The following is a 20,895-nucleotide window of genomic DNA, read 5'->3' on the forward strand; positions in this document are numbered from 1 at the left end:
TGCATTGTCTTGCCGAAAAATGGCATCTGGGGTGTTATGCAGAAAGGGTATGGCCATGAGTCGAAGGATGTCGCTCAGGTAGGTCACACTGGTCACAGTATCCTGGACAAAACTGTGATTTGTGGCTTTACCCAGTAGCACCGCACATCATAAGGCCATGAGCTGGCGCTGTATGTCTTGTGCGAATGCGGTCACTCTGATGCCGCTCCCCCTGTCTGTTACGAACCAAAATGCGGCTATCATTTTCAAACAAACAGAACCTGGATTCGTCTAGAACCACTATCTGATGCCGTTCCTTTCCCCAGGGACGTCGTTCCTTACACCGTTGCCGTCGAACAAGTCGTCAAAGGTAGGTGGAGAAGTGGACAACGCGCATGTGACCCACGCCTTAATAAACGGCGACAGACTGTCACCCCTGATTGTGTACAATGTGTTACACTTTTCCACCGTTGAGCCAGAGCCGAGGAGGACGCACACCTGTCCTGCAAATGCCATTCGTATGAGGTGTCGATCTTCTCGGGGGGTGGTGCGGGTGGTGCCACCTGACCCATCTCGTCGTGTTCTGCGGCCTTCCGTGAACTATTCTGGCCGGCCGGAGTGGCCTAGCGGTTCTAGGCGCTTCAGTCTGGAACCGCGCGACCGCTACGGTCGCAGGTTCGAATCCTGCCTCGGGCATGGATGTGTGTGATGTCCTTAGGTTAGTTAGGTTTAAGTAGTTCTAAGTTCTAGGGGACTGATGACCATCAGGTGTTAAGTCCCATAGTGCTCAGAGGCATTTGAACCATGTTTTGAACCATTCTGCACACATCCGTTGCACTGCCGAAACACTTCGTCCCATACGAGCAACAATTTTCCGGGTGGAAGTAGCACATTCTCTCACGCCAATAACGTGCCCTCTTTCAAACTCACTGTTCTGACGGTACGGTTCGCTCATGCGTCTGTAGAGCATCCTTCACGTTTTCTCAAGTCACATTGATCCATTACCTTCGGTTTATAGCGAAAACGAGAGCCACAGGCACATTTTACCGGTAGGTTGTGTTGCCCTGTGATATCATTGGTGACCTTGAACCCGCGAGTCGGCATGGTTGAAATACTAATCATCTCTACAGAACGTACTAATGTACAAGCCCTGTGAATATGAAAGTCCTGTCCTCAGTCACTCAAGGTGTTCCGTTTTTTCCGAACGTGAGTGTACGTTTAGAAGACGGCGTTGTAGAACAGTACCAGTCTAAAAGATAATATATGAACCATGAACGATGGACCTTGCAAATGTGGGGTGGCTGTACGAGTCTCTACGATACAGACAGCCGTGTAATCACTAGGAAGGGATGTCTATGGATGCACCATACACGGTTCCTGAAGAAGGGTAGCAACCTTTTCAGTAGCTGCAGGAGCCACAGTCTGGATGATTTACTGATATGGCCTTGTTGCATCAGCCAACATGGGCTTGATTTGTTGGTACTGCAAACAGCTGAAAGCAAGGGAAAATCACAGACATTATTTTTGTCGATGGTATGCAAGGGAGACGATAATTTAACTGTGATGGACGACTGGAATTCGACAGTGGGGAAAAAAAGAGAAGGAAAATAGTAGGAGAACAGGGACTCGGGGAAGAAATGGAAGAGAAAGCTACGTGGTAGGATTTTGCACTGAGCATAGTTTAATACTTGGTTTAAGATTCACGTAAGAGACCTGGATACATCGGCAGATTTCCATGTAATTTTATAATTGTAAGACAGATATTTCTAATTAATATCCTGAAATTCGAAACATTTAAAGTGGCAGAAGTGGTCACTGACCGTAACTTATTGGTTATGAGTGTAGATTAAAACTGTAGAACTACCAACAACTGAGAAATTAAGTAGATGGGATGTGGATAAACAGGAAGAATCAGAGGTTTGTGAGACTGACAATGGGAGCATTGGGCAACGACTGACAGAAATGGGGGTCATGAATACAATAACAAACGAATGGGTAGCCATGAGAGATGAAGCAGTGAAAACAGTAGAAGATCAAATAGGTAGGACGACAAGACCTATTTGAAATGCTTGAATAAATAACGAGATAATGTAATTGATGGAAAACGGATACATAAAACGCAGTAAATGACGTGGGCAAAATGGACTACGTAATCTAAAAATGAGTTTGAAGGAGATACAAAATGTTTAAGAAGTTATAGCTTGAGAGAACAAGCGTAAGGAAGTAGAAGCATGCTTTACTGGGGGGGGGGGGAGGGGGGAGGGTAGAGAGATAGTAACAGCCTGTTGAAAAATTAAAGAGACCTTTGAAGAAAAGAGAAGTAGCTGAGTGAGTATGAAGAGGTCAGCTGGCGAACCAGTACTAAACAAAGTAGAAGAAGACGAAAGATGGAAGCAATACATAGAATGATGATACAGGGAAACGAACTTCAAGATAATGTTCCAGAAAGAGAAGAGGAAGTTAATGAGGACGAGACAGGATCTGTGATACTGTAAGAAGAATTCGACGAAGCACAGAAAAACTCGAAATAAGTCCGTGGAGCAGATGACAAATGAAATACCAACTAGATTTGGAGAAAAATATAATAACATGAATTTCAAAGAATGCAAATCATGACAGGGGTGAATATTACGAAGTACCTGTTTATTCAGTTGTTGTTGAAAAATCGTGACAGGAATTACTGACAGAAAAAGCTGATCCTGGGGATGACTGGTTTGGAGATCAGAGAAATATAGTAACGCGAGGCAATACTGACCCTACGACTTATCTTAGAAGACAGATTATAGAACTGCAGACCTTCAGTTATAGCATTTGTCGTTTTACACATAACTTTTGACATATTTGTGCAACATATTGCTTGCTAGCCATTCAAGTGTGCTAGAACTGTTCGCTGTTGTAGTCGCCTCAGCCAGTTTTCTTCTGCAATGGGAAGGGAGTTCTCATTCAGTCTGAAGAAGGTGGGCTAAAATTTCCCTTACAGGAAGAATAATTTCTCCTTGACAGCTGTTGTGACCAACACCAGCTACGGAAAAATTTTATGATGTCCTGCCGAGAGCCAGTACCTTGCAGAAGCGATGTGACAGGGACTGAGAGAAACGTCCAATGAGAATGCAAACAATGTTCTCCTGATTCCGAATAGCTGTAAGGCCTGAGTGTTAAATAATTTCGTGGATGGGATTTGGAGCTCACGAAACCGGTGAGTCATCCGGCATCCCTCATACGATGTAGGAGTTGTGTTGCCCTCTGGGGCAGTACGTGTTTCCGTTGTGTACAAGATGAAGAGACAGAGAAAGTGTATGACGATATTAAAAGGGAATACAGTATGTAAAGAGATATGAAAATCTAACAGTCATTGGAGACAGGAAAGTAGTTGCAGGGGAAGGAGTAGAAGAAAAGGTTATAGGAGAATATGGGCTTGGGGACAAGGAATGAGAGAGGAGAAAGACTAATTGAGTTCTGTAACAAGTTTCAGCTAGTAATGACGAATACTCTGTTCAAGAGTCACAATATAGTAGTGATGAAGAGTAGGCTGAAGGTTAAGACGTTAGTCAGGAAGAATCAATACGCAAAGAAGTGGGATACGGAAGTATTAAGGAATGACGAGATATGGTTGAAGTTTTCTAAGGCTATAGATACAGCAATAAGGAATAGCTCAGCAGGCGGTACAGTTGAAGAGGAATGGACATCTCTAAAAAGGCCATCACGGAATCTGAGAAGGAAACCATAGGTACAAGGAAGGTAACTGTAAAGAAACCATGAGCAACAGAGTAAATACTTCAATTGATCGATGAAAGGAGGAAGTACAAAAATGTTCCGAGAAACTCAGGAATAGAGAATGAGGAATCAAATAAATAGGAAGTGCAGGGAAGTTAAGACGAAATGGCTGCAGAAAAAATGTGAAGACATCGAAAAAGAAATGACTGTCGGAAGCACAGACTCAGCATACGGGAAAGTCAAAACAGCCTTCGGTGATATCAAAAGCAAGGGTGATAACATTAAGACTGCAACGGGAATTCCACTGTTAAATGCAGAGGAGAGAGCGGATAGGTGGAAGGAATACAATGTAAGCGTCAATGAGGGCGAAGATTTGTATGATGCGATAAAAGAAGATCAGGAGTCGATTTAGAAGAGATAGGGGACCCAGTACTAGAATCAGAATTTAAGAGACCTTTGGAAGACTTAAGATCAAATAAGGCAGAAGGGATAGATAACATTGCATCAGAATTTCTAAAATCATTGGCGGGAAGTGGCAACAAAACGACTATTTACGTTGTTGTGTGGAATGTATGAGTCTGGCGACATACCGTCGTACTTTCGGAAAAAGCATTATTCACACAATTCCGAAGACGGCAAGAGCTGACAAGTGCGACAAATACCGCACAATTAGCTTAACAGCTCATGCATCCAAGTTGCTTACAAGAATAATATACAGAAGAATGGAAAAGAAAATTGAGAATGCGCTAGGTGACGATCAGTTTGGCTTTAGGAAAAGAAAAGGGACGAGAGAGGCAATTCTGACGTTACGGCTAATAATGGAAGCAAGGCTAAAGAAAAATCAAGACACTTTCATAGGATTTGTCGACCTGGAAAAAGCGTAAAATGATGCAAGATGTTCGAAATTCTGAGAAAAGTAGGGGTAAACTATGGGAAGGTACGGGTAATATACAATATGTACAAGAGCCATCGAGGAATAATAAGAGTGGATAATGGCTCTGAGCGCTATGGGACTTAACATCTATGGTAATCAGTCCCCTAGAACTTAGAACTACTTAAACCTAACTAACCTAAGGACATCACACAACACCCAGTTACCACGAGGCAGAGAAAATCCCTGACCCCGCCGGGAATCGAACCCGGGAACCCGTGCGTGGGAAGCGAGAACGCTACCGCACGACCACGAGCTGCGGACAAGAGTGGATAACCAAGAGCGAAGTGCTCGGAATAAAAAGGGTGTAAGACAAGGATGTAGTCTTACGCGCCTTCTGTTCAATCTGTACATCTAAGACGCAATTATGGAAAGGTTCAGAAGTGGAATTAAAATTCAAGGTGAAAGGATATCAATGATACGATTCGCTGATGACATTGCTATGCTGATTAAAAGTGAAGAGGTATTACATGATCTGCTGAAAGGAAGGAACAGTCTAATGAGTACAGAGTCTGGACTGAGAGTAAATCGAAGGAAGACGAAGGTAATGAGATGTAGTAGAAATGAAAACAGCGAGGAACTTAACATCAGGATTGATTGTTACGGAGTAGATGAAGTTAAGGAATTCTACTTCCTAGGCAGTAAAACAACCAATGACGGACGGAGCAAGGATGACATCAATAGCAGATTAGGAATGGTAAAAAGGGCATTCCTGGCCAAGAGAAGTCTACTTATATCAAATATCAGCCTTAATTTGAGGAAGAAATTTCTGAGAATGTACTTCTGGGGTACAGCATTGCATGGTAGTGAAACATGGACTGTGGGAAAATCGGAACAGAAGAGAATCGAAGCATATGAGATTTGGTGCTACAGACGAATGTTGAAAATTAGGCGGATAGATAAGGTAAGGAATGAGGAGGTTCTGCGCAGAATCGGAGAGGAAAGGAATATGTGGAAAACACTGATACGGAGGAGGGACAGGATGGTATGACTTCCATGGTAATAGAGGGAGCTGTAGAGGACAAAAACTGTAGAGGAAGACAGAGATGTAATACATCCAGCAAAGAATTGAGGACGTAGGTTGCAAGTGCTACTCTGAGATGAAGAGGTTGACACGGGAGAGGAATTCGTGGTGAGTCGAATCAAACTTGTCAAACTAGTCAGAGGACTGATGACTAAAAAAAAAAAAAAAGAAAAAAGAAGATTTCTGAAGTCGTGCATAGGTGGCCTCTCCTGATTAGCCCAGCTACTCGGTGCAGCACACAATATGAAGGAATACGAAGTGCGTTCCCAGGTGCAAAGGCGGAATTCTCCTTAGGCTGTTTCCTGTTTTTCTCGGCGAGTATTGTGGATCAGTGAGTGTGGACTTATTCAGCAAATAAGAGAAACCTCAGGGGTGAGACGAGAGCTGTTAGCGAGATGGAGATGGTAGTGATTAAAAGTGACAGCCTTGAGTAGGGTTACTTCTTGCCAATAAACTTCATTTCTTTGCGTGCAAATCTGATAGTTAAATTTTTGTGTAACTGTTACCCCGTTGATTATGTTTCGTGTGGTAATTATTGGCGAGAGTCACTGGTGGCGTACGTAACCGTAAACGGTCAACGTATTCCAGTGCAGCGGCCAGATCCGGGATGGTTCTTGAAAAGAGCTACATAGCTACAGGGCTTTTCATTATTTACTTTCTATTTGTGAAAAATTTAACTTTGCCTCGCAAGTAAAAGCAAGGTTGATAACCCACATTCAGCGTGACTGATGGCGTAGCAGAGCAGAGAATTAGCTAAGGTCCGTCAGTAAACGACTGCGATTAAATCCGCAGATCGCTATGTCGTGCAATTTATCTCGCGCGCCGCGTATCGCCAATAATACGTTGTTTCTGGCCGCGGTTCTGAATGTGATTCGCATGACACCACGTGAGCTCCGAGGCACGGACGAAACGAACGCTTGAACTGGATCCAAACTCTTCGAAATTCTGAAGGTAGCCGGGATAAAACACAGCGAGCGAAAGGTTATTGGCAATTTGTGCAAAAACCAGTCCGCAGCTATAGGCGTCTAAGGGCATGAAAGGGAAGCAGTATTTGAGAAGGGAGCGAGATTGGGCTATAGACTACCCTCCGATGTTATACAATATCTACATTTAGCATGCTGTAAAAGGAACTAAGGAGAAATTTGGAAAGGGAATTAAAGTTCAGGGAGACGAATTGAAAATATTCAAGTTTGCGGTTTGTACTGTAATTTTATCAGAGACGTGAAACGGGTTGGAACAGCACTTGATTGAAATGGATAAGGTCATGGAAAGAGGTTGCGAGATAAACATCAACAAAAGTAAAGCGTTGGTAACGGATTGTAACCATTTTCAATGAGAGGATGCTGTGGATTAGATTAGCAACGGAGACACTGAATGTAGTAGGTCAGTTTTGCTATTTGGAGAACAAAATAACTGATGGTAACCGAATTAGAGAATAAATAAATTGCAGGCTGCGAATTTCAAGAAAAGCATTTCCGAACAAAATTTCTTCTTGACTTGAGTACAAATATAACTGTTAGGAAGTTTTTTCCGGAGGTCTCCATCTGGAGCGGAATTTTATAATTAAGTGATGGATAAAGACTTCAGACAAGAAGACACTAGAAACTTGAAATATGGTGCTACAGAAAAATGCTGAAGATAAGATGGATAGACTGAGTAACTAATGAAAAGGTATTGTACTGGATTGTGGTAAAAGGAAATTTGTGGCACAGCCTGACTAAAGATAGGAATTACATAGGACACATCTTGAGGCGTCAAGGAATCGTCCATTTGATAACTGAGGGTAGCGTGTGTGTGTAGAAGCTGTAGAGAGAAAATGCTTGAATACAGTGAGCAGGTCCCAATGCATGTAGGATGTAGTTGTGACGCAGAGGTGAAGATTGCTGAGGATCTGCTAGCGTAAGAAGCTGCATCAAGCAAGTCTTCAGCCGGAAGATCAAAGCAGCTGCAGCAACAGCAACAATAATGCATGGAAAACTTCGTAAACTTAGGAAAGCAGTAGTGACTCACAGAACAAGTTGACTTTACTCAGCATTAAAAAAAGGGGGAATATGTACAAAGGCTAATCAAATGTTATATGTTGAATGAAAATTCTGCCAACTTTCTTGCCATACAAATGCAGTAGCTTAAGCGAAAAGCGCCATGTACTTACTGGACGTTAAGGTTTTTATTTAACTTGTGCACTCAGACTCCTTACTTACAAGACATCTTCAGTGGGTATGCTGAAATATTACACAATTTTTTCGTTTGCAAGTTAAGGTTATCGTTAGCACATACAGGCTATAGATTTAAAACAGTTCGTTGTTATAATAACCTTTCCAGATTATTATAACAACAAACTGCTTTCAATCCATAACCTGTATGTGCAAACGAAAACCTATATGCGCAAATGAAGAAATAGTGCAATATTTCAGTACACCCATCGAAGATGTCTTGTAAGTAAGCTGAAACGCGTCTGGGTGCACAAGTTCTATAAAAAAACTTTACGTGTAGCAGGGAAAAGGAGGTTTTTCTTTTAAACCTCTGCAGTTTGTATACAGCTACTTGTTTCTGCCATAGTTTGCAGCGGAACGTTTAGACTTTGGCTGTAAATGGTTTTAAGGGAAATAAGGTATATTTCATGGATACAAATTTTAGCGACATACGAAATCATAAGCATCGTATCTTCCGTAGTACACTTACGGCAAGTGTGACGGTAGCACCGTAATTGGAACTTACCACATCATTGTCCTTTATTCTATAAATTAACAGTTTCTGTAACAACTATACTGAGATAAATATCCCCTATTTGCGTTCCGTTCGGATGTTTAATGGACATCACATCTTCGTAACACGGTTCTATCAATGTTCGGCAGCCGATTCTCTAATGAGGGAACGTCACACGTACGTCACAGGGTCAAAGATTTTACGTAACAAGTTTGCGAAATCTTTACTATCTCTTACCGTAAGAGTAAAATGATCTTTTTTCCACTCTCCTGCTAGCACGATATTTCACGCTGGACTTAATCCAGCAGACCGTCCTTGTGAACATCGTAAAAGTATTTTTAAACGGCAGGAGGCTACGATGAAGCCCGCCGTTTCGTTATCAACCTCGAAATATCTTCGTATTCGCTAGTTACTAGCTGTTGTATTTGTATTCTGTCTTCTATTTAGTGCACAGCATGTGCACGCTACGAACTCCATCGTAGTGGCAAATTACTTTTTCGTGTTTTTGCGTAACTGGATGAAGCTCATATTTATAGACCTAGCTGAATATTTCTCTTTTCTTTGAAATTCTGTATATGCTTCACTGAGCAATGTGACGATAAATTCGAGTAAAACGCTCCAATAAATGTGGGTTTGTCACTTGATGACTCAAGTGAAGTATTAGTGATATTTGTCATCAGTTCCAATGCCTATGGGATCTATCCTGAATACTGTTGAAGAGGTCCAAGTCTTGCCTTATTAAAATTTACTGGCAATATGTTAGGTTAGTGATAAACTATTGAAAAGAGCTATCATTCACTTACACTAAATTTTATTTTCTGTAAGGAAAGGAAAAAAGGTCAACCTTTGGAAGAATAGTGTAAATTATGTTCCCCCGAAAATATAGTGCAAATTTACAGACTGTAGTAGAGAAGAAAAGAAACAATTTTCTTTACACTTCAGATTCTTAAAAGGATTACACAGAAACGTACTTGAGACGTCAGTTCCAGAAACTCTGTTATTCATTATCTTGGAACGCTTCACAGCCGAGGCGATAGCTGCTGTTCGCCAACTATATTTTCATCCAATCAAACGTGGAACTCTACTTTGGACAACAGAAAGTTCAGCTTCATTCACATTATAAACCGTTTCAACACGTGAGAAATTTTGTTGTAGACATTTTTCAACATTCTGAAGAAACTTTCCCGGCTTTCCTTAGAGTTCAATGTAATGGTCTGGTAAAATATTTTCCACAAAGTTTGCAAGAAGGTAAGCGACGCTTGTGCCATCTGAGAACAATATCTAGCCACACTCATCATGCTTAATTCTCTTTGAACGTAGTTTGTGTGCCAGTATTAATAGATATCTGATACGCCATGTGGTCCAAATCTTTCCTGTTTCATCCAAAAAAATGTTTCTATATAACTAGACTCATGCTCATAAATTAAGGATAACTGCAGAATGTGGTGCCACAGAACGTGGCACTACACAAAGCTGGCGCTAATAGCATAGGCACGTAGGGAACACACTCGACACAGATCTGTAAGTCCACGGTATTGGTGATAAGTTGAGAAAACCGCCCCGAAACACATGTGCTACAAAGCACCAATGCTTCCTGCGCATGTACCCTGACATCAATATGGGATATGATCAGAATGCACACGTACACAGACCGCACAACGGGTCGGCATACTCTGGATCAGGTGGTCGAGCAGCTGCAGGGGTATAGATTCCCATTCTTGCACCAGTGCCTGTCGGAGCTCCTGAAGTGTCCTAGGGGTTTGAAGACGTGCAGCGATACGTCAAACGAGAGCATCCCAGACGTGCTCGGTGGGGTTTAGGTCTGGAGAACAGGCAGGCCACTCCATTCGCCAGATATTTTCTATTTCAAGGTACTCCTCCACGATGGCAGCTCGGTGGGGCCGTGCATTATCATCCATCAGCAGGAAGGTGGGACCCACTGCACCCCTGAATAGGCGGAGATACTGGTGCCAAATGACGTCCCGATACACCTGACCTGTTACAGTTCCTCTGCCAAAGACATGCAGTAGTGTACGTGCACCAATCATAATCCCACTCCACATCGTCAAACCACGACCTCCACACAGTTACCTTTCAAGAAGATTGAGGGGTTCGTATCTGGTTCCTGGTTCACGCCAGATGAAAACCCGGCGAGAATCACTCTTCAGACTATACCTGGACTCATCTGTGAACATAACCTGGGACCACTATTCCAATGACCATGTACTGTGTTCTTGACACCAGGCTTTACGGGCTCTCCTGTGACCAGGGGTGAGTGGAACGGACCTTGCAGGTCTCTGGGCGGATAAACCACGTGGAGACAACTGTACCAGTGGCTGCGGTAAGGTTCCGAGCAAGGCTACTTGCAGTACTCCGTGGCCGTCTGCGGGCACTGGTGGTGATATATCGGTCGTCTTATGGTGTTGTACGCTGTGGACGTTCCGTACTGTAGCGCCTGGACACGTTTCCTGTCTGCTGGAATCGTTGCCATAATCTTGAGATCACAGTTTGTGGCACACGGAGGGCCCGTGCTACGACCTGCTGTGTTTCACCAGCCTCCAGTTGCCCTAGTATTCTACCCCTCATAAAGTCATCAATATGTGTTCTTTGAACCATTTTCAACACTCAGTCACCATTAGCACACCTGAAACGTTTGCACACTTAGTCGCTGCACATTGCTCTGACATGCACCAACACACCTCTGCGTATGAGGACTGCTGCCAGCGCCACCGTGCGACGACCGCAGGCCAAATACACCGTATGGTCATACCCCGAGGTGATTTAAACACGCAAACCGTCCACCAGAGCGTTGTTTCACCATGTGTCAGCATTATCCTTAATTTATGAGCATGTGTGTACTACGTACTGTATGGAACTGATCCACGTCTATTACTTAGAATTTTCTCATTGTGAAAGTGCTGAAGGGCGATCTCTTTCAATTGTTGAAAACCATTAAAAAAAACCAAGATAGCACAACAAATTTTTTATTCAAGACAACAGGTTTCAACAGTCTTACCTGCTATCTTCAGGCCTTAAACATTTTTTGGTAGTAAAACATGTTCATTTGACGTTGACCTCATGCACAAGATGTCAGGTGGCTAAAACTCAGCATGTTATAAACGTCTGTTATTGCTAAAATATTTAAAAATTCACATCATCTTGTCCAATAGGCCACGTCCATATACATATTGCTTACAGAAACTTGTTACACGATACAAATATGGTACAGAACACACATCTGTTTACTTGTGCTGGACACGTACTAAACAGTTCAATTCTCCTTTAAATGGTGTACAAGGAGCAAATAAGCCATCCTAGCGTAAGGTGCACTGTTTCAGCCACAGTAGTGACCAGTTTCCTACTTAATATTTACATGGTTGTGAGAGAAACATTAGAAGTTTTGCGTGCTTTAAGATTCCTCGTGTTTTCTACCGAAAAAAAATGGTTCAAATGGCTCTGAGCACTATGGGACTTAACATGTGAAGTCATCAGTCCCCTAGACCTAGAACTACTTAAACCTAACTAACCTAAGGACATCACACACATCGATGCCCGAGGCAGGATTCGAACCTGCAACCGTAGCAGCAGCACGGTTCCGGACTGAACCACCTAGAACCGCTCGGCCACAACGGCCGGTTTTTCTACCGAGAGTAGCGGCTTTTTCCCTGTCACTTTCCTAGTAACACTGTACTACAGTCTCTGGAACGTATACGTGATTAGTTGTGGGAGTGCTGAACTTAAGAAGCCACAAGTTAGAGATTTATTTTAAGATTTTATAGAAGTAGCTTACATCTCAATACGTAACCCATGATAGTATGAAGATTAAAGGAGAGCCAGCCGTTAATAAGTCTTAATAATCCATCAACAACTCATGGCACAGAAAGCCACGAGAGTGGAGACGTAACTGATTACCTCAAAATCGCCGCTTTTAGTTCTGCTTTTTAAACAACAGTTATAATTGAAAGATAATTGCGAATGATCTCAGTCCGTGAAACACACAAAAGGCGCCTTCGCAATCATCAGGTCTTGCTCTACTTGTTGTTAGTTCTCAACTGTTATTTCCTCCGTGACGGAGTTTTGTTTCGTGTTGTACCTATTACACTGTAACCGCTACTACGCCAATAGCTCCCACAAGCCATACTCAAACGAGAACCCACATTTAGACCGCATTCTCTATCTGTATTAGAGAGAAGCAACGTTAAAAACTAATTCTTGTCGTCCTGATTTAGGTGTTCCAACATTGTAAAAAGGTCACTTCAGGAGAATGCAAGGATATTTCCTCCCAAAAACACAAGCTACCGACCTCCAGCCGAATCCTTTTGCCCTCTCTATTACTGCTCTATCTTTAATTAACTCCTCGAAGTCGACAAGACGCTAAGCTCAAACTTCCCTGTCTTACAGCAGCGCAGTCTAATTAGCGGCCATGTCTTCTTCTACTCGCCTGTAATATTCCAGACGAAGTACTACTCTCGCGAGAAACTGAAAAAGGGTGGCTTCGCAGCTGTAAAAAGCGCTCCAGTGGCCAAGGCGAACGGAACTGTCAACGCGTTCCTGACAGACCTCTTGCTGATTCCTTAGCGCTAGACGAATTGTGAACGTCAGATTGGTTACTTAGCGCTAGAAGAATTGTGTACGTCAGCTTCTAAGTACTTTATTCCGGGGAGTATAAACTTTTAAAGTCTTATTCTCTTATTTTGTATCAGATCATCTGAGTTAAAGCTTTTTTCTTTTTCGATCGACTTCGAAGCTCTAAGGCTCTGTCTTCAGGCACGTACTCCCGCAAGTATACCAACTTCTCGTAATTCAGCATCCTCCGGCCTGGTTAGTCCACGACTGACAATTTGACACAACTTTGTTTTAGTCCTCGAGTTGTAAGGTGCCAGGATATGGCCACTTACACGTTAGCTTACCAACATTAGTATTAATAATAAAGGGACTGGCGAGGGCATCAGATCATGACTTTATTAAATTATGATAAATATGAGGCACTCTCGAGCAGTATTCCCTGCATGTCTGCATGATTAAGTCACTAACTTGAAGCGTTGGTGAAAAGTGTCGGAAGTTGAGAATTGTGGAATACAAAGTCTGCAGCTGGCCGTAGCTCGCCGGGCCGCTGTGGGCGGCAGGTAGCGGTCACCGGAAACGCGGGACAATACGGCGCTTTTGGGGATAGCCCGGCATCCGGAGCCACTTGTGCTGGGCAACAAGTAGCGAAGACGGGAATTTCGTTTGCCTAGGGGCGATGTGACCTACTCGATCATAGGGTAGATCTTAGAAATGCCGTTGAAGGGATTTCGGCGATGTTAGAGCGTTCGACATTGGACGAAACTGAGTATTATTCCGCCCCGTTTTCGTACGCGTGTGAGACGAGAGAATTGGGAGACAGAGGACTTCGCCTTCATGCATTGAGCGGTACGGACTTGGAGACGGCGTCGTGGCCATCGTTTTCGAAGGGAGATGTACGGTCTGTATCGCAGCATTGCACCGAAGCGTGTTCCGTGCAGAGTTTTGCGGTTAGAGCTCTGTGTGTGCTCAGAAACGAGATTTTCACCAACGCGTAACCACTTCCAACAACTTCTCTAATATTCTTGATCTTGTAGTTATCCTTGTGAGGCGCCAAGTATTCATCAACGTAGCTGCCGGTAATTGGGGCTCGTAATTGCAAATTGTTAATGTGCCATTCTCAGGAGTGTGTGGGTGGACAAAGAAATTCACATTTTTTTGTAAATTTTGTCAGTTGCGGGAAATATCAAATTAAATGCCAGTATTACAATCGAATTATCGACTTCACTGTAGCTAGCATTTACCCTGTCCCAGTAAGCTTTACATGTACCCTAGTCACTGCACAGCTTGCCCAGACGGGAAGGAAAAGAGGTTAGCGGTCTTCTATGTCAGCGACGGACAAATAAGCTTACACAGTACGCACTAGTGCATGGCGATGACAGGCTAAGAGTACACCGAGAATCAGTGGAGGCTTTGTAACATAGCTGCACATTCAGACATGGGGGGGAGGTGTTCTATTTACGTGAACAGAAATGCGTTCGCTGCTGCGTCTGCCATTGACTTGCACTGCTGAACTATAGAGAAAACTACTATTCGACCATGCGTTCGCCTGTAGTATATTGCAGGTAACCTGGACCTTCAGCTCCACAATGCGCCATTCCATCGCTCCAACGTAAAGGCAGAGTGGTTTTTAGAAACGCTGAAGAGATACAAGAGTATTCCGTACCCAGTGCCATGCTGCAGAAACGTACAGTAGCTTGACGTCACGAAGTAGTGATTTAGGGAAACCATGGTAACTCGAAGCTAACTCTCGAAGCTGTCATGAAACTGTTGTATTTGATTGTGTTCCCTGCAAAACTTGGATACAGGATCTCACTACCGTATCAACTGGCGTAACAAGATCATCCCAGATAGCAGTCACTTACCAAGAGGTCGTATTTCCCTATTATTATTTAAATGAAAAACGATTAGTTCCGTGAGTAAAGAATTAGTATACAAAAAGTAAAGTCGCTTAGTATTTTTGATTGGGAAATCCTAATGGATGAGTTGTCAAAGATAATATGCAAGCTGTCGCTTGCTTTACTCATAAATATATCGCTGAGTGATGCTAAATGCTGTTCTCTTTACATAAGGAAACGTATTGTCATCTCAGTAACATTCAGATTGTGAGCCACATTCCTAATGTATTACTTATGAAATTAGTGAATTTACTCTTGGCACTTTTGTTGCCTATGTCTGCGGTCACTTTCAGTCCTCAGATTAATAATCAGTTTAACTAATTTAATAATATTGAACGCTTGCTTTACTCATAAATATATCGCTGAGTGATGCTAAATGCTGTTCTCTTTACATAAGGAAACGTATTGTCATCTCAGTAACATTCAGATTGTGAGCCACATTCCTAATGTATTACTTATGAAATTAGTGAATTTACTCTTGGCACTTTTGTTGCCTATGTCTGCGGTCACTTTCAGTCCTCAGATTAATAATCAGTTTAACTAATTTAATAATATTGAACGTTGTACCCATGAATTATCCAAAAAATAAAAAAGGGTGAATAGTTGAGGGAGCACGAATGAAAACAGTGGCGTATTTAAGTTTACAAAGGTAATGACAAGTTTTTATTCATCCTTTTATAACTACAACGAGCTACAAATCTTAAAAAAAAGACAAACACAAATCAGAAAAGCTGTGGTGCTTGATTGGGAAAGTATTCATTGGGGTGCAAACTATGCAAACTCTCCCCTGAATGAATTCCATTTAGAACACAATCTGACTTTGTTTACATGAATCCACTGTGAGGTCCAATTCTATTCGAATGGAATCAACTGCGAATAAGTACACTACAGACTATGGTTCACTGGAGAACAGGGAGCTGCGAATATCATTTAACAGCTCTACGCCAGTGCAGCAATACTTCACCCTTTCATCTTGATTGAGGCGGCAGCAGGAAACGGCACGCTTTGGGCAACGAGGTTCAAAATGGTTCAAATGGCTCTGAGCAGTATGGGACTTAACATCTGAGGTCTTCAGTCCCCTAGAACTTAGAACCACATAAACCTAACTAAACTAGGGACATCACACACATCCATGCCCGAGGCAGGATTCGAACCTGCAACATAGCAGTCGTGCGGTTCTGGAGTGAAGCGCCTAGAACCGCTCGGCCACCGCAGCCGGCGGGCAACGAGGAACGGCGCGTTGTGGCAGCTGTAATGTTCTGGAATACTGGAAACTTCCCTATCAGGGCCCTGAAATCCCAGTAGATTTCAATGTGAGGTGCAGTCAAACCAAAGTCACTCACAGGCAAGATGGTGCGTGCTGGAATTTTCAGGCATCAGACGACCGACTCAGAATGAATAAGTTCACCCTCGTCACAGTTCCATTGTTGGTACACTTGGAAACTGGCGCTTGGTCTTAGTCCACCATAGGTTGTAGACTACAAGTCTCAGACACCAGGGAAGGACTTGAAGTTCTTTACCAAGGGAGGACCAGAAGACGAAGCAAACAAAGAATCACAATTGATTTCCACCAAGCCTCGGTACAGGAACCGAATTAGCAAAGACGAAACCGTCTCCACGTCGTACAAACCAATCGAAGTATCCTCTACTCATTTAATCTCCCTCTTCACTGTTTCGTTGGCCTGGTAGCCAATCCAGGCACAGTACTGAGGTTCCTGCACTGGGGGAACAAGCCTCTGATTTGCAAATTCTGAGAGGAGCAAATGAGCAACTTAAAATCTCTCTTGTCTGAAAAAAGAAGATTTTAGACTAGGGTGGTGTTGTTCGCCTGGTAAGCATGGCCATCTTTCGACGAAAAATGTCTACCTAGATAGAACCACAGTTCCTCATTTACAGAGGGATCTAACCTTCCCAGGCCAACCATTTCCAATTTCTGAAAGAAAGCTGTTAAGCTTCCCAAGCAGTCGCGACCAGGAAATATATGTTTGTGCCTCTCGCTAAAAGAACCTGGCGACTTCCTGGCGTCAGGGAACTTACAGTCTTGCCTCCGCTAAACACGAGCACCAGCTGTTCCGTCCGTATCGTTACAGTTTCTAACGTGAGAGTGCTTGCAGTTTTATGACCATCCCACTATTTGCACAAAAGCTCAGATTACAGTAGCATCTCTGAAATTGCTTCCAGCACCCACTTTCCGCCAACTGGCAGTCTTCTTGATGGTCAGTCGCCTGCAACCCGGCGCCCTCCTACTCCGATCCTAAGTGGAAAGAGGGGAGTGCCATGGCCGGAAGTCCATCTGCAGGTACAAACCACAGAACTCTTCTTCCCAGAATCGCTCGCGCAGTCACGTCACTGGACACAGTATTTTCGGCCCACAATCAGTCTTTCTCCCCGTTCTCCTTCGCCTCCACTACGGCCCCTCAGGAGAAAGTTCTCTACAGGCTACACATGCAATTCTATGAATAATATGCCCACAATTTCCTCATGTAAAAAGTCATAAACCACACATACCAGATGTAGTACTGAGATCGTGACCTAAAATATGAATATTAATCTGACTGGCAGTGTTGTTAATTTGAGAGTTTGGCATGCCACCTCTCACTACCTCCCCGATATTGAATAATTTCTGCAATGTCACAGTTTAATAGATAGGTTAGTGTGACATGGAACAGGAGAAATTAAGACACTCTAACTGGGTCTTTGAGAATGAAATCCGGGACCATGACAGTATTGCCATCCAAAAAAAAAAAAAAAAAAAAAATACCCTTGTCTTGACCTCATTCAACTAGTGGTCATACAAACACTCACTGCTGCATGTCTGTAAAATTTTTATGATTTGCTGGCGCCTGTGGATCCTCGGATTCTCAGATCTGTGACATACACTCCTGACCATAAATACAATGACTGAATGGTTAAAAGGTCATTCAGTCATTTAACTAACCCAGCCATACCAAAGACGAGGTCAGAGATTGGTTTCACAAACCACAATACAATGTAGATGAGCACTGAACATGCTGTACCTCAGAGATTTTGTTACCCCTGCCCAAACATTCACAGTGATTCATTCTTCCATTGAGACAATAACATGACAAATTCTATCCATGCAGTCACAAAAACGTGTTCTTTTAGTACACAGAGTAAACAGTGTTAACACAAAGTAAACAAAATTTAAGTAACATGTGTAATATGCAAGACTTCACACAAATGACAAAGACGAAATGAACGCAGGAGTCACTTTCAAAATGTCATTTGATTATTAGTGAATTTATTGCATGTGATCTTTTGTCAGTCCTAGATTTTAGATGAGAGTGACCTTGTACCGCAGTGCACATCTAAAATGGTGGTGTCCCTTAAATGATTATCTTTAACTTAATAAAATAAATACAGCAAGGCACACAAAAATAAGAATTAAAAAACACAAACATATTTTAAATCTCCTACTCCTCCCTTCTCAAGGGTCTTTTGGGAGTCCATAACATCAGATGGACAAATAAACACACCAGCACACTCAAGAGGTGTGTAACAGGTTGTATATGGCAGGCATAGTGGATGTGTTGATGGTAAGAGAAGGGTTACCCCTTTACTTAACATTATCAGTGGTGACAACGAGGTGGGGGCAAGACCTGTCTCCAGGTAGACATCTGGAGTATTGACAGACCAGAGATGGGGCAGCAGATGAGAAATGGTTGCCCTTGTTGAACACAGTCCTCCAGCAGCAGTTGTCAGTGTCATGGCAAGTGCCCGGCGCCATCAATTGCATGGTCCGGAAGTTTTAAGTCCACCCTTTCTGGTCGGCAGTGGCGTTACATTCAGGTCAGGGCCCCCGGACTCTTGCGTCAAACAGCGGTGGTCACAGATAACCGCGTGATGTCAGAGGAGAGCCTCCATTATCTACTGGCTACAAGCGAGGCACCCCTGCAGATGTTCCCATTCTCCACTGGCACAAGCGAAAGGGAAACAGGATTCTGTCCACGCCTCCATCGCCCTTGAGCTGCCCCAGTGTCATGACATCTGACGGCTGACTGCCCTGTCGTCTCAGGGTGGGGAGACGGCTCACCTGTAGCTCACAGCTGCCGATGTGGCCTTGCAGTGATGTCAAGCCAGCTGGTCTCTCGCCCCGAGACGTCGCCCTTGCTGTGACATCAAACTAGCAGCAGCATCCAAGGTCTCGCTACGATACCCGAGACCCGCCAGCCACATTGCGATATGGAGGCCTGCGCTGCGCCGAGCCATGTTCAAACACAGTCTGCTACTCTGTTGCCATTTGCAATGCCATAGTCATCTGCACAGTCCTTAGAATAAGTTTTAGTGCCTTTTTTTTACAATGGAAGTTTACAAGAACATTTACACAGAAAATCATAACGAAAATATGAACTGATGGTCATTAAACTTTACAATATTATTAATGGGAAAAAGTGTCATCCTTCTTCCCTTCATTTAAATAATGAACCAAACATCGATAATTAATCTCTTGTTATTTAAAAAAATAAACAAATCATTACCTAGTTGTGAAGCTGTGTTGCTGTTGTGTATGTAAGTGTTATGTTAGTTTCCCAACACCACTCATGCACCCCAGTGAGCTAAGCCAGCATAGTTTGCACATTCATACTTCAAGCACTCTAACACCATCCATTATTTACTTCTAATTATTCTACCCATTACCAAGCTTAACTACGTCTAACCCTTTCTACTTTACACTACTCTGGACTTTGATACTTCTCCTGACGCCAGTTTATTGGATGCAGACACTGATGTGGATATCTGGTGCAGAATCCAGGTCGAATGCTGCTCACCTCCATCTGTACATTCCACTCTGTGATCAGCACAGATCGGACATCGACACGAATTCTCCTTTCCCTCTGAAACTGACCAATAACTCTCAAAAATCGATGTGCAGATATCAATTAACAGCTGTTGCAATGACATAGTAATTTTTTAGTGCAGGATTTATATCTTCCGTTTCCATCTGGTCCCATTCGCCTTTTCCTTCCTATTCATCTAAAAACGTACTACCGTGACACGTGCTCAAGCGACGTAATATAAATCTTTGCCGACGACTCATCTCTCGCGCTGGCGATTCACAATCGAAATACCTCAAGACGAACACGGTCGCAGAACCGGCGATAATCCACAAGCGATAACCACAGACGAAAAAAGCACCACCAGGGAAAAATGTCGCACCATAGGCGATTATCCATAAGTGTAGCCACATTCGAAAACCAGCAACAAGAACACATTGTTCCACTGGCTATAGCCCTAATCTAACCGCAGTGAGAAAAATAACCATACTCGAACGTCAACACGGCTCTGGCATGGACAACCCATGTCCATCTCGCAAGATACCCCTCTGGTATCGGTGGCATGATCCAAATCACGCCAACATTCGCTGTCTTGTGACAAATCTGTGGCACGACTATCGCCTTCTAACTCCGAATGGTGGAAAAGATCGTGCATACGCCCCACCGGCAATGTACACAATATCAACGGAAGAAACCAAACCACTACAACATTACAAGATAAATTCTGAGAAGAATTGTGTCTTCAAGACTTGTGCAATTATTTCTGAACCAAAAAATGCAATTTTCACGTTTTTCCAACAGATACCTTTGCTGAGGCGTGAGAAGCAACTAATATAGCAATGTTCAAGTGTTGAACCAACCAGTTTTCTCATGAACCCGAGATTTTTCCGCCAAGAAATTGACATATTCCTATCCACGAAATAAATTTCTATCAGTGAAACATGAGAGGATACCAGTACGTCACAAATATGCGGTAAATCATGAAAGTGAAAATGCTGGACTGAAAACTACGAACGCCAAATTATTGATCAGATGTCACAGGAGAAGACCTTATTCGCTAACTATAATAATAAATCACCCAAAAAGTGTAAATGCAAACAATAAAAATTTATACGCTAAATGACTACATTAATGAATAGGAAACAAGTGGTTCTTAACACTAACTTAATGATATAACGTGGCCGCAACGCCCGGCAATCAATTCCTACGCTGACTTCTGCTGCGGTTTCTGTTTGAGGGGTTAGGTGGTCTGATTACCACTACGTCATTCCGGTGATCATGTTG

The 20,895-nt window shown here is 43.1% G+C and overlaps 1 long non-coding RNA gene across 1 annotated transcript; it reads right to left on the minus strand.

Moving 5' to 3' along the window:
* Window positions 1-1,314: 1,314 nt before the first annotated feature.
* On the minus strand, window positions 1,315-20,638 carry LOC126252097 (uncharacterized). Its single transcript, XR_007545830.1, has 3 exons — window positions 19,606-20,638; window positions 18,870-19,094; window positions 1,315-1,471 (listed from the first exon to the last, which is right to left on the minus strand). It is a non-coding gene; the product is annotated as an uncharacterized LOC126252097 (long non-coding RNA).
* Between the last annotated feature and the right edge of the window lie 257 nt (window positions 20,639-20,895).

Source organism: Schistocerca nitens, chromosome 4 (genome assembly GCF_023898315.1).
Source record: "Schistocerca nitens isolate TAMUIC-IGC-003100 chromosome 4, iqSchNite1.1, whole genome shotgun sequence".
Classification (NCBI taxonomy): domain Eukaryota; kingdom Metazoa; phylum Arthropoda; class Insecta; order Orthoptera; family Acrididae; genus Schistocerca; species Schistocerca nitens.